The sequence below is a fragment of the Cimex lectularius genome, unplaced genomic scaffold (genome assembly GCF_000648675.2).
Source record: "Cimex lectularius strain Harlan isolate CLEC.00 unplaced genomic scaffold, Clec_2.1 scaffold43, whole genome shotgun sequence".
In the NCBI taxonomy this organism is placed as follows: domain Eukaryota; kingdom Metazoa; phylum Arthropoda; class Insecta; order Hemiptera; family Cimicidae; genus Cimex; species Cimex lectularius.
In genome coordinates, this window is record NW_019392661.1 from 1049253 (window position 1) to 1064112 (window position 14860).

Consider the following 14860-nt stretch of genomic DNA (forward strand, 5'->3'; position numbering starts at 1 on the left):
TGATGACAGATCCTTTCTTTTTAATAGAAAAGTAACATTGAGATAAATGGTTCACACTCGTTGTTTCTTGCATCACTAATTGTTTCTAATAAGTGTTAGATTATTTTATTGTGCCGCCAGTATATCCTGAGACTACGAAAACCGAAGTACTGAGAGGTATTGAAACGAACTGGTAAATGAAGAAAAGTGATGGACTTCGTACGCTACCGTCAGAGACTTCGCAATGTCACACATAAAATCGTCTGCAGGTGAGAAAGAAATGACAAATTCGGCCAGTACATATCAACGATTGTCGTTTAATTTAATTGACGGTTTATTAAAAATTATGCAAAACTAAGTCATTCGCATTTACGTCAACGATATCACATGCGATTTAATTAATCATATAAGTTCAGAGGACGTAAAAATATCAAAGAACCAAGACATGGTCGTGAACAATATCGGTTCTAGTGTTAAACCGATGAGAGCTTGAAATGAGATTGAAAACAAGGAAGCAGCCAACTGTATACTAACGGTTCGACTATAGAAAGAAGATGAGAGAGGTAGCGACGTTAGAGAATTTACTGGGCCAAAGAACAAGAAACAAAGAAACTTTTCACCGTTCCACCTTTGCCAAAAGTAGACCTTTTTCTAATAATGAAAAATTAATATCATTTACTGACCTATTATTTATACTTGTGCTACGTAAGAAAGACTGATTATTCTATTGCAAAATGTTAACAAGTTGTTTATTCAAAATTAGACAAGTAAAGTACAAACATATAACTAAAATATAATAAAACAAAACTTGATAATATTATAGGTAAAATATTAGAATAATTTTTCATTAAAATTATAAGAAAATATTTTGGCACATAATTAGCTACATATTATAAACATAAGCCAAATCGCCATAAAATATAACCACAGACAAATTATTTAAACGTTAATAAATAATTAAACTACACATAACTTATTTATTTTTATAATTATTCTTTTCAATTGACATAAAAAATAAACAATCAAATGATTTTAGGATTTCACAGCCAATTTTGAGATAAAATGACCGCAAAAATTATCAATGTGTAAAGATAATTTGATTTTAATGAGCCGCAAGTTTTCGATTTCCTACTTGCCGCAAGCATTGCATATTTTACATTTTTTTATTTTATGACTCCCATAACCATCCCTTATGAATAATACCCTTATAGAGAAATTTAGTTTTTCTTTATGTCCAAATCTGAGTTGAGTAATTAGATTTTGTTTATCGAACTTGCCAGTAAAATAAGATCCTTGGGATTTAAAGGGCATGTTGTCCTATATTAATTAACAACCCTTTCAGTGTTTATTAATAAGACATTAATTTCCTCTATAATTACGATAAATTACTAAGGTAACAAAAGCCATAACTAATGACCGCAATAGCCTTGTGGAATAAACTAAACCTAATTACCACAATCATTTATTTCTTTTAAGCGTTTTACATTTATTTTGTAGAATCTTATATCTATAAGTTTCAATAAGAATGATATAATTTTAAACCTTCACGAAATTCTCCAGAGCCATTATTTTTATTAAATTCCAGTCCATTAAGGATTTTCTGTATTTATTGTTAAATGGAAAGATAAATTTTATAAATTATACTGTAAATTAGTGCGGATACATAAATTGTACATATGCATGAATTCTACTACCGCTAAGGGTAAAAAATTTAAAACTGGATTCATTCATACATGTTCTCGTTGAGCCATCACTACCTGATGTTATGAATAACTGTTGATCATAATTTAAAACAATGGTTCAATTATATTTATTTGTAATTGATTATGTTTAAGTACAATATATTTTTAAAAATGCGAGTCGTGGTGTCAGGCCTTATTTTTATCCAAAATTCAACTAAGAAAGGCAAAAAAAGTCTAAAAAAACTCTGATATTAAAAAGGTTGAATCATCAAAAAAGTATCCCCCAACCAAAAGTAATTCCATAAATAAAAGAAGACCCGTATCGGAGTTTTACCCTTCTCGGTTCGTCCACATTTCTGTTAATGGTATGCTTTCAGTGGAATCCGCTCAAAGAAAAATCATCCCGGGCACTTTGTCGGATTGGCGGGGAACTATAAACTGTTTATCAGGACGGCCAGTCCCATTAAATACTGTTCTAGACTAATTGCAGCTATCGAGAAACGCAGCCTGCATTATTGAATAGGTTTGGGGGGGGGGAATCGTTGAACCTAGCCTTATTCGGTATATGGTGTAGACATTTCTAATAGATGAAGTGTTATAATCACTTTCAAAATACTTTGACCAAAATAGAAAATTGTTAGTTGAAAATTAATAATCGTTTCGTCCAGGAGCATATTAAAGCATAAAATCACCCATGTATATAATCAAAAGAGATCAATATAATCGGAGTAAGTATAAAGACCTAAGGGGGTCAACTAAATTTAAAAAATCTGTCGTGCTTAGTGACAGTTACTTAATGATTATTTGGAGGTCGTGAGATTCGGTCTAGTGTGATGTAGGTTTTCTTTATCGTGACAACGTTTCGATCTTTATTCAGATCATCTTCAGGGCTCAATGTGTTTTACGCAAAAAACAAACATTTGAGCCCTGAAGATGATCTCAATAACGATCGAAACGTTAGCACGATAAAGAAAATGTTTTTCTAAAACATACGTCACACCAGACCGCATCTCACAATCTGCAAATAACACTCTGAAATATACAACTATAACCCAACTTTCAATAACATTTTTATTGAGAGTTCGAGAAAAAAAATACCAGGCTCTGGAGATGATATCAATAAAGACGTTGGGTCTTTATTGAGATCATCTTCAGGGCCTGGGATTTTTCAACATTGTTAATATATACTTTTCAATTAATTAAGGTTTTGGTCGAGATAAAAAAGTCAGTGTCACAAGCGGGATTCGAACCCACGACATTCGGCTGAATACGCCGCTGATCTACCACTTGAGCTATCGTGACCTCGATCCACTCGGACACCAACTCTCTATCTCAATCCCACCTTTTTGAATTTTCCCTCCTTTTTGCCATTTTTCAAATGTCGTGTAATCAATTCGATTCTCGGCGACAAATGAAATGGCTACAGAGAGTGAAGTACTTAGTGTGGTTAGTGTTAGTAGTTTAGTGAAATACACTTCATTTTGGTTATTACATTTTATTAGGTTTCGTGGTCCGGTTGACTCGGTTTTTTTATCTCGACCAAAACCTTAATTAATTGAAAACAATTTATTTGGTCAAGCGGACCACGAAACCTAATAAAATTGTTAATATATTAAAAAAATGAATTTATGACTATGAATCTAAAATTTCTAGCATTGTATAAATTCATTTTTTTCACATCCTACATGCATTTGTAAAATTTAAACAATGTTTATAAATCCCAGGCCCTGAAGATGATCTCAATAAAGCTCGAAACGTTGGCACGATAAAGAAAAAATGTTTTTCTAAAACCTACGTCACACCAGACCACATCTCACGATCTCCAAATAATTAAATGAAAGAAAGTTGTTTTATTACTTAGCTTTTGTTGATCAGGTCTGAAAAGGGAAAATTATCGTTTAAAAAAATCAACATTTGAGTTTTAATGTTTGAGCAGGTCTCTTTAATATCGTCGGGTTGTATTTGAAGGACTTTTCTTTTTTCAGTCAGTCAGTAGAACCTCACCTGACAGTCCTGGGTTTTACAAACACACACACACACACACACACACACACACACACACACACACACACACAAAACAACAACAACGAACAGACTCAAATCAGATTCAAATACAAATTACCAAAGAAAGTTTAATTATAAGAAACTACTTGTAGAAGTAAAAATGTTATGATCGAATTTAACTTAAGAATGTTTAATTAAGAAGAAGAAAGGAAATCATTTGGTTGAACTATAAACTGTCAGATAATATTCTGCTTTACAAGTAAGGAAATAAAATCAGAATAAATAATTATCCATCACGTGCAGGCTTTATTATCCGAGTTGTTGAATTTGGTAGATATTGAAGTTCCAAAATTTCCGAAATAAGCTACATGGAAAAAAGGTTTTTTTCCAATAGGCCATAGCCCTAATGTACACATTTTTTGTACAGATTTCTAAAAGTTGAAAGGACAATATGACCAAAAGTTGAAAGTAGTGAAATCGAAAACCAAACCCTGGGTCCCGGAAAAAATGGAAAAGAGAGACAGGATTATCCTCACACGATTGAGGATAGGCCACACGAGGCTGACGCATGGCCACCTCTTAATTAGAAAGAGACCAAGGATATGTCATCTATGCGGTGCAGTAGTGACAGTGAAGCACATCCTAGAAGAATGCGAACAGCTGGCACGACACAGATAGCGGTGCGACCTACCTTCCGATATCTCAAAAATTCTAAGGAATAACAGAGACCCATAAAAATCGACTTATGACATATTTAAAATCAATAAACGCTTACAGCCGCATATAACCCCCACATGTGGTTCACCCCCATTGCATTGTACAAACGTATTTATTAGCGTGAGTGGTTTAGCATGCATGGGTGCGGCTGGGAATGAATATCGAGTAACTCACAAGCCCACCGATTTAGGTTAGTGATAATACATTTGTAGTATGATTGTGGGAAGGGTCGACAGCGTCTTGGTTGTAATACCGAGATGCTGCGTACTTTCTAGTATGATCGTATTTATTAGCGTGAGAGGTTATGTGTGAACGGACGTAGCTGACGAGGAATATCGAGTTCTCCACAGGCCCGTCAAAAACCTTAGGATTAGTTTTATGAACGAGTGGAATTTGTACATACCGTTTGAATGTATTTATTTGCGAGAATGGAAGGAGGTCGGCAGGATTAGAGCACTTACCTACCTCCATTTTAGTTGTAATATTAGGAAACTAGGTTTATTAGTATAAATGTGTATTATAAATGTGTATGTATGTAAATGATCAAATAAATTTACGACATGTGGAGCGATACAAAGTGAAATGCAAGAAAAACCGTAAGGTCCGATGAGTAGCCAATTAGAATGAATTTATCAGTAGAAAGAGCAAATTTTTCAAAATGTGATAAGATATACGCGTGGTGTCGTCATTGACCGCAACAGTTAACCGGACGGGGGGGGGGAAAGAAAAAAGATATTAATCATAAATAAACAAACTTGATAATATATATACATATATATATATAGAAACCACAAAGCTAGAGGAAAAATACACGCGGAGTTAAGCAGGCTGCCCCTTGTCTTCGTCATTATTTATCCGCCTCCTTGGATAAATATCCAGATCGGCCCATAAGTAAGTATCCGTGTGTCAACCCCGATTGGTTTATTTTTAATCGGGTGAGATGATTTCTCTTCAACGAGTCAGATACTCCGAAGGTCTCTTGATACGATCTTCTCTGCCGATTTGGCCCATCGACGCCTGTCCCTTTCTTTGAATCATGTTGTTATCGCATTTTTAGCGTCAGAGGGCCGGAGCGTGGTGGTTAAGTCCGGAGTTCGGCAAGAAATTCACACTAAATCCCCACGAACCACTACTAAAAAACTAGTCTAAAACGACAGTGGTTCCGAAACCTGCTTTGGAAGTGCGAGTGATTTCTGATTTAACCAGCACTATCGCTGGATAGCTTCTCCACTCGATGTTTTTTCGTTTGTTTTTCTTTGTTTAGTATTATCTCGTTAACTATGTAATTTATTGCACATCGAACGGATTGTCGCTCAATTATTCAATTTAAAAAGTAATAATTTTTATTCGAAAGGTAAAAAAAAGTTCAAAGCGTTAAATTGAAGTGTGGTAAGAAAATAATTTCCTGATCTCTTTCTGTCTTTCCTTAAGATTATGTTATCGCATTTCATTAATTTTGCTGATTTCTTGACGTCTTGTACTTGTGTTTTTTTGTCATATTTCCTCCTCCTTAATTATCTCTTTTTTCCTTGTATTTTACTGACTTCTTGACGTCTTGTACTTGTGTTTTTTTTGTCATATTTCCTCCTTCTTATTCCTGTCTTTTTTTCTTTGCGTGAAACACTCCTTAAAAAAGAGTTTTATTTAAATGTAAAGTGACATTGGCGAACAAAATAAGCTAATATTTCTGATAGAAGCTTCAAATTGTATACTTTTTGGAAATGCTAGGTACAAACTATCATTACAATACATAGAACCAAAATAAGTTGATTGAATGATCAGACTCAATTTTTTCTATATGGTATTGTAATAAAAAATTAATAAGGGTTTTTGATGACCCAATGGAACCATTGTTGAATTATTGTGTACGTTGTTTAATAGGAAGGTTGGAGTTTTAAGATGAAACTAAAGCTCCGAACCTATTATAATACTATTTATAGTAACAGTTTATTTATAGTTTTATTATATAACTATTTAATTACAGAATAATTTTTTGTTTGACGGGATTCAATCGGTAACACTTTTACATTCTAAACCCATAACTGAATTCTTCCAGTGAGTACCAAAAAATTTATTGTTTTAATTAGAAGATAAAATTGCAACAAAGTTCAGCTAGGCAGGCAGTGCATAGTTTTTTCTTTAGTTGTTGAAAATTGCAATATCCTGTATATCTCTAATATGTTTTTGAGACATCATCCTCTCAATAACCAACAACGATGGCATTAGGTTGAATCGCACTTTAAATTCTGCCGAAGCACTTGATCCAACTTCCAATGATCAATTATTTTTACAGTTAAACATAAATTGTTTTTAATACTTTCCGTTTTATATTGCTTTTCGGTTTGTTTCCATTATTTACTGCCATCAGGTAGTAATTATAATGAATTTTTTTTATGATGTGATTTTTTATAGGATAGTTAAATATGATTAACACTGAAGAGCAACAAACTTACAACGTTCGAAAACAATAAATATAACTTAATAAATAAACAATAAAAATAATAAAATCTTTAAATTGAAAAATATTTCAATTCGCGGATTTTATGAGCTAATTGTCCACTAATGAGCTTAAACGCCCGACGGGGAGTAATTTAAATGGTAAAAATGTAAAAATACCATTTTGTTCAAGCCGTCGATTGTTTCACATTTTAACGAAGACTGTTAAAAATTTGGTTTAAAAAAAGTTCGAAGGTTTTTTTTTTGTCCAAGAACAATCAAGAGAGGAAGCTGGAGGATTTTCCTCCTCCGGGCGACTACGGGGTTGATGGTGGCGGTGGTGGGGTGGTGGCTATATAATGGATCAGACTCCACACTGTCTCCCCACATCTCCTTGCCCGACAACCCCGTTCGCTCCTCAGATCAGGTAAGTACGTCACAAAAACTAAAAACAGTATGACAAAAAAAAATTAAGACTTAAAAATCAACCTTTGAACGTCTTTCTCTCAAAGCCAAATAACGACTACCTGCTATTCAATAATTTCTTTATTAGCATCTAAATTTATTTTAAGAAAACCGTCTATTGTAATATGTACCTTATATTATCATTAATATATCCTGACAAAGCTGACATTTTGATGATTCTTCTGGCCCCTACGATAAATAATTGATTACAATAATTAGCAATCTCTTTAACCGTATTAGTAAAATTAGAAAAATTGTATTTATGAATACATAACTGTGTTTAATTTATTTTTCTTGTGACTCGAGTAAACCTACTATTAAAACTTCAAAAGACTTATTTATTTTGAGTGTATTACTTTACACCACAGCTCAGATTTATTTTTAAAGTAATTAAGCATTTCATTTTTTATTTTTTCAGATCAGTTGAACAAAAATCACATTAATGTTTTAATCAAAAAGATATTTGAAAATATAATTTTTTGGTCGTAAATTTTATAGTTCGTAACATCATTTATATATTAAAAACCTACAATTAAATTTTATTTATTTATTTTTTAATTGATTGATCTAATTGTCTTATTGGTTGAAAAGGTGTAAGGAAAATTAGAGCAATAAGGTCTTGTTTTACATTTTTTTTTAAATTCTACTTATATTTTTTCCAATATGGACAATTATTATTGAGTGATTTTGAGGCCAATATTTCCTAAGGTTAATCCAATACACACATTTCTGCAAGGTTTCGGTATTTTTCGTGTCATAATGATTTATTTAAAAAAAAAATATACTTACAACAATTAATACAATAACACATATTATAATCTATACATACAGTAATAATTAATCTGCAATAATTATAAACTAACAATAGTGTTTTTAAAAATTTAGTTTATTAGCATGCTATAACGGCAAGAAAAAGACCGACTGCTTGAAGTCAACCAAAAATTTCCCATATAGAAAACAAAACAAAAACTACAACCAAACTTAAAAAAACAGGGTATGTTGATATAAGGAAAACAATGGAAATACCAAACATACAATTATGAACGAAGATATTACCAATTTATATAATAATAAACAAACAAAATATACAATATACAAATAAAAAATAAACTTATATATATCTTTTCCTTCTAAACAAGAAAAACCATTTTAAAAGTTGACATGTTGTACTAGTTCATATCTGTAAAACCATGTTTCACGTGTGTCCTAAGCAAGTGCCTGACTTTGATCAATTATCGAGTTCAGTACACAAAGCAGCCAAGCTCTAGTCAACTTTTTTTTAGGTGCATAAAGAAAATTGTTGTCTACCAACCTCCCTCTATAACAATACAATTTAAATACACTTGCTCACACCTTAGTTTTAGCAACCGTCACATAGTTTACAGTGAGTGGTACTTTGAACAATGGATAGGGTTCAAGTCTTTGTAAAACATAAAACGTTTCGATGATCTTGGTTGATGTAAACACGCTTCTCTCTGGGTCAACTTAATTCTTTTTAATATTACAGTGAACTAATCTGGCCAGATGTCAACATTGTCCCGCGTTAAATTTACAATTGAGCTAGCCAAAACAATTTCTTGTGAATAATCTTTAATGCAGTAATTTTTGACAGTCGAGAGTCTGGAAGGCCAAGTATGAATGAAAGCCACTTTAAGTATGAATGAAACATGAAGGTTCAAAGTAAAAACAAATATTAGGTCTGTTGAGGCCTCAAGATACAGCATGTAGCTTGGGGGCTGAGCCTGAAAGGCCGAGCACTTTTTCATAAAAAAAATGGTTACATTTTTCTGTTTCTTCATATCTTGAAATCTCCATACTTGGCACGTGTAGCAAAGAAATGATCGGCAAATATCATTAAATGGGACAATTTAGCCGGGGAAAGCTGGAATTATTTTCAACAAAATTCTTCCGGATTCGGTGGAGGCAATAGTTGAGGGGACGAAAGTTTTGGATTTAATAGAACTCCTACATATTTATTCAGGGTAAGAATCTCTATTCTCTCCGCATTGAAATACCAATGTTGGAAGCAGATAACTTCCCACTTCTTCGAAAAGCCATGACCATGGATTTCGTTAGATTTGCTGTTAGACTCGATTGTTTGCACGTACAGTAACAATGTCGTCTGCGTATATAAGAATCTTTATTACCATGCCGCCCATATGTATTCCAAACTCGAGAATGTTAGGAGGTCAGCCAAAACCGATGCAAACAAAATTGGGCTTAGTATACAACCCTGCCTTACCTGCTAATTAAAAAAAATCAGAACTCTCATCTCTACCCCTTATTGCTATAAAACTATGATTAAATATACTTTTTATGGTAGTTACGAATTTCATTGTGAAACCTAAGTTATAAAGCTTTAGTATCACTAGGGGGCATCGGTGGCCGCAATGGTTTAGGCGTTGACACTGCGCTCTTCACTGTAAGGTCCCGGGTTCGAATCCAGCGGCCCTGCATTCAAACTCGACATACTTACAAATAGGATTTTTTCAAAAACACGGGCACCCCTCTGCTGTTTCGAACCCTCGTAAAAAAAATATAAAAAAAAGTTTTAGTATGAGGTCTCTTCTGTCAATACTACCAAATGCTGCCGTAAAGCCCAAAAAAGAACAGACTATTTGGCCCGATCTAAACTCAATTTGGACAAACTTGTTAAAACAAAAATATCAACTGGCGTGGTAAAATTTCGACGAAATCCTGCTTGATATGTAATTAATTATTTAAATTAATTATACTTTTTTTATAAGTGGTCGAGAGGAAAAGCTAGTGTCACGAGTGGGAGTCGAACCCACGACCTTCGCCACAATACACCGCTGTTCTAACCACTTGAGCTATCGGACTTCCACCCACTCGGACACCAACTCCTCATCTCAACTTAAAACCTTTCGAATTTTCCAACTTTTTGCCATATTTTCAATATTCGAATCTCGCTCGTGACATTAGCTTTTTCATCTCAACCAAGACCTTAGATAAAAAAGTTTAAGTCAATTATGACTACTAAATTACATATATGTATTTTATTTATGCGGTGATTATTTAAAATTATTCCAAGATAAATCGTATAAACCATAAGAATACTAGATCAAATCATTTTCCCGGAAGTGCTATCTTTTTCTACGTTCACGGAAAAGATTTCAGAACGAAAAACTGAAACTGTTCGTCAACGGTGATCTGGTTCTCTCCCCAGTCCACAAAACTATAAAGATCTTATAAGCGCTATACAAGAAGTATTAAAATTTAATGAAATACAAATCATAAAATTGTATTTTAGTAGAGATAATTAAATTAAACATAATATTATGTTATGTTTTATTAATAAAGTTTAATTAATTACCTTTTAAATTATAACAGATAAAAGTCGCTTGATTATTTTATAATCACATTTTACTTTAACTCACATTGAACCATTAACCGGCCAGCCACCAGGTAAACTAAGTTTAATATTTCTATTACATGATAATTATAAATTATTCAAAATTCAAAATAAAATTAACAACAGTTGAAAAACTCAGCATACCTCCTGTTTACATTTTCATCTAAAAGACAAAACAATTTTTATAGTTCAAAATTTCTCTGGCTTGTATAGAAAAGTAATAAACATTTATATTCATAATGAGATTAAAAGAATCATTTTTAGAGCATTTACTACTTTGGTTAGTTTTAGGATTTTAAATTAAGCAAAATTTTAGTTCTTATTTTACTGATTTAGTAGCCAATTTGTAGATGTAGATATACTATACTTGTCGAGTTGCACCGTTTGAGAGCTATTGCATCTCCTGTTCTGTACCAACAGACACTGGTGAGTAGGTTCTAGTTATCGAGGGATTTTATTTGACGTTATACATCTTAAACAAGCAAGCAATTTCGGTGGTGCTTCTTTTCAGAATCTGCACCGTTTTTATACCAATTTTCCTCCAATGCACGCTCAGTCCACAGTTCCCTGTTAGAATCATGTTAGGATTCTAAGTTCATCATCCTAAGGAAAAAGGAAAGCTTTTGATGCATTCTATTGCTTCTTTCATTCCGAAATTCTTTAGAAGGTTCTTGAGTTCACGTCAAGTGAGTGAATTCTACTTCGTGCTTTGATCCTATCCTTTTGTCTAAAATACTCATCGAGAGGATGAAACCCTATGCCACTGAAGGGCTCAAGACCCTGCTTTCCTTACAAGTAGGCCTGATTTCAATAGTTGAATTTCTTCTTCAGCTCTACATTCCCAAGCACTTTTCTTCTGCGGGCAAGTGTAATGCCATAGTCTGTCAGTAGGTGCGGAGGAGGTCTTCCTCAAATGTCCGTTCAGTCCGTAGTATTCCGTTAAGAATCCTGTTAGAATTCGAAGTCTATTCCTACTTCTTTTCTTTCGAAATTTTCAAGACGGTTCTTAGATTGGTTGTCTCCAATGAGTGAATTCCACTGTTTCCTCATTTTTGTCCTCTCTTCTTATCTTAGAATCCCCATACTACGAAGGGCTCAGCACTCATCAGAAATATAGCAGCCCCTTGCAAGTGAGTCCGCTAGCTCGTCCCCATTTACTTCTACATGTCCTCAGACCCAGCAGAGAGTAACTTTATTTTGCACTAATTTCTTTACTCTAGTGTTTCAATTTACCACCATATTTGATCTAATTATGTGTGAACTTTGATGGCTGCCTGGTTATATGACAGGTATTTTCTTGTGTTTTTCCCTTTGTTCAGGTTGAACTGAGTACATCTCTCTTGAACTTCAGCCTAGAAGATATTAGTGTACTTCCCCCCGTACCTTCTTGGGTTTTAGATCCATCCATTTTTTTTTCTAAAAACCTATCTAAAAATATTCTAGAACTATTTACACAATTTTGAGCCTAGAACTTTAATTTTTTTCAGTAACAAATTTCTAAGATCATCCTATATCCATTACATGTCTGAAGTTTGTAGGATTGTAAGGAATGAATAGAAAATCCTTTCAACGAGTTGTTCTTTCAAATATTATCATTTGACATTCCTAAATCATTAATACCCCTATCTTATCATAGTAACTCTTTTGATAATTTATAGAATTAATTACAATTAATTGCTAAACTTTGTTTTTTTTAAAGAGATAAAAAATTAAAACCAATGTGTCTACATGAAAATGCTTTTCCAGTTGGCCTTTTCCTTTTATTGCGTCACAGCGCTAACCACAACTTGGCAGTTACAAAGACAAATATAACGAAAAACGAAATAAATCCCTGCATTTGAATAAAAGCTCGCCTTTGAAGCGTGTGTTTTTAATTTTAATTGGAATTTAATCAAACAGAGATTAAATGAATGTTTTTGGATTAGTAGTAATATATTATTTAACCTAGTTTAGTTCTTTATTCATTTGTTTTAAGCTTATTTTTTAAGCCGACTTTGTCGCAATAATAATTTGCCTATAATAATTAGAGATGTAATGCAACAAATTGTTTTATTTGATTCAAACAAAGAATTAAAAGTTTTTTAAAAAATATGGTAATTCTTATGGTAATTAAGAATTATGGTAAATTCTTTTTCATTTTGAAAATAATATTCTAAAGAAAAGATAAATATAACAGCTCAAAAACCAAGAATTCTTAAATCTAACACTTTTTCTTGCCTTTGAACAAGAAACACCTGAATTCATGAAAATTTTGGAAGAAGAAGAAAAAGAAGAAATGCCTAGTTCACCAAATTGCAAATGTATTAAATTCAAAATTTGTAATAAATCATTATTTATTTAAGTAATTGTTTATAATCATATAACGTAAGATATTTTATATGGAGCTTGTTGAATAAAGAGTTTCGAAAAACATAAACATATACGAATAAAAAAAAGGTAACGATGATAGATGTGTGGTCATAAAATCAAAATAATTACTTTTAATAAAACTTTCAAGAGCGATATAAATAAGTAAATTTGTTTATTTAATGACAATAATTTGATATAAAATATAAACAATTCATACGTATTGAGCTTTTTTGCAATCTCTTTTCATTGAAAATTCATATATTTTGATAGAGGAAGGTGGAAAGATTTTACTGCAGGGAAAGGGAGAACAAAATGTATCCAACGATAAGATCAGTCAGGAAAATCAAATTGAAAAGTAAACGAATAAAATTTGATGTATTATTTATATATGCGGTAGGATAATAGTAATAGAATAAACTCTATTCGTGCCAATTTTCACTTGATTAACCTAATAAATTCAATAAAACGGTCAAATAAGCTATCTGGTCCAACAAGAATGTCCTGTTAATCAATAATTGATCTACGAAAGATGCCATGAAAAGCGAAACGTTTTAATGCGATGAAAAAAGTAAAGATATAAAAATGCACCCTCTATTTCTATTGGTTTTATATCAATTAACAATCTGACACAAAAATTATTCGACATAAAAATGTGCATGTATTTATGACTTATTTTAATTGATAGTTCATATTTTTATATAATCACTTTTATTTTAAATTTATAAAGTGATCAAAATAGTAGTGCAAAATACGGCCGGCTGTTGTTTATGGTGTTCGGAAATTGGCCGGCTCTTTTTTTTATCTGAACCCTCTCGATCTGAGAAAAATTCAATTAGAAGATACATTTACAATATTTTTTTTTTAAATGAAAAAGGTCCACAACTGGCAACTCGCAGACACAAACACGTCATCTCTGAGATGAGTCGAAAATTGATTCTAGTCAACTGTTCTACAAATTAAATTGAAGTAGTCTGTTTAAAATGAAAAATAACTTTGCTTTTTTTTTCAACGTACCGTATTTAATTATCTTGTTTCTTGCCCACGTTATCTTCTCTTAATAATGTAATTTTCAAAATGAAAAGGGATTTGAAAATTACCTCGCTGTTTTTTTGTTTAAATTGCAATTTCAATATAACGGGATTGAAACGGAGAAAGCAATTTCATCAGTAGTATTACTGTTGATTTTTGGTCGTGGGTAGCACACATACACAAAGAATACTATAAATTTGGGATTTTGGCCTCTAGGCTATACATCTTTTTACATCCCATCCAACACCCCATACCGGCGGAACAATCGGCATGCTAAAAGTACAATTTTTGGGGAGGGTTTAATTATTTAAGGGCTTCATTTGGTCTCACCTATAGGGTGAAGCCAATGGAAGGTATATATATTACACAGGGCGGGCGACCAGGACCCGAGGGGTTAAAAGCCTGAGTAGGCCCGTACCCCATCCCTAGAAGGTCCGGGACCTGGTCGGCTCACGAGTCCTGTATAAACCTATTGGACCTATTCACAAACCCCAGGATTGTGGACCATTTTATCCTGGGGAGTGTTTTGGTTATGTCCTCTCCTTCGAAAGTATTATATNTTTTCCACTCATCAGAGTGGAAAACTTCGGTTGAATCGAGTAAAAGACGTGATTTTTAAAACGCCGGTTAGCACGTGGCTATATTGAACGTGTTACCTTCCCGCGGTTCACCGCCCAAGTCCAATGGAAGGTAAGGGAGACTATATATGTATATTTAAAAATATTTAGACTATTTCAAACGATCTTCCTCTGATGGTTTCCCATTTTTTAGTAGTATCTAGAAGGGCTTACAAAATATTTACATTTATATATTAAAATTTTACATT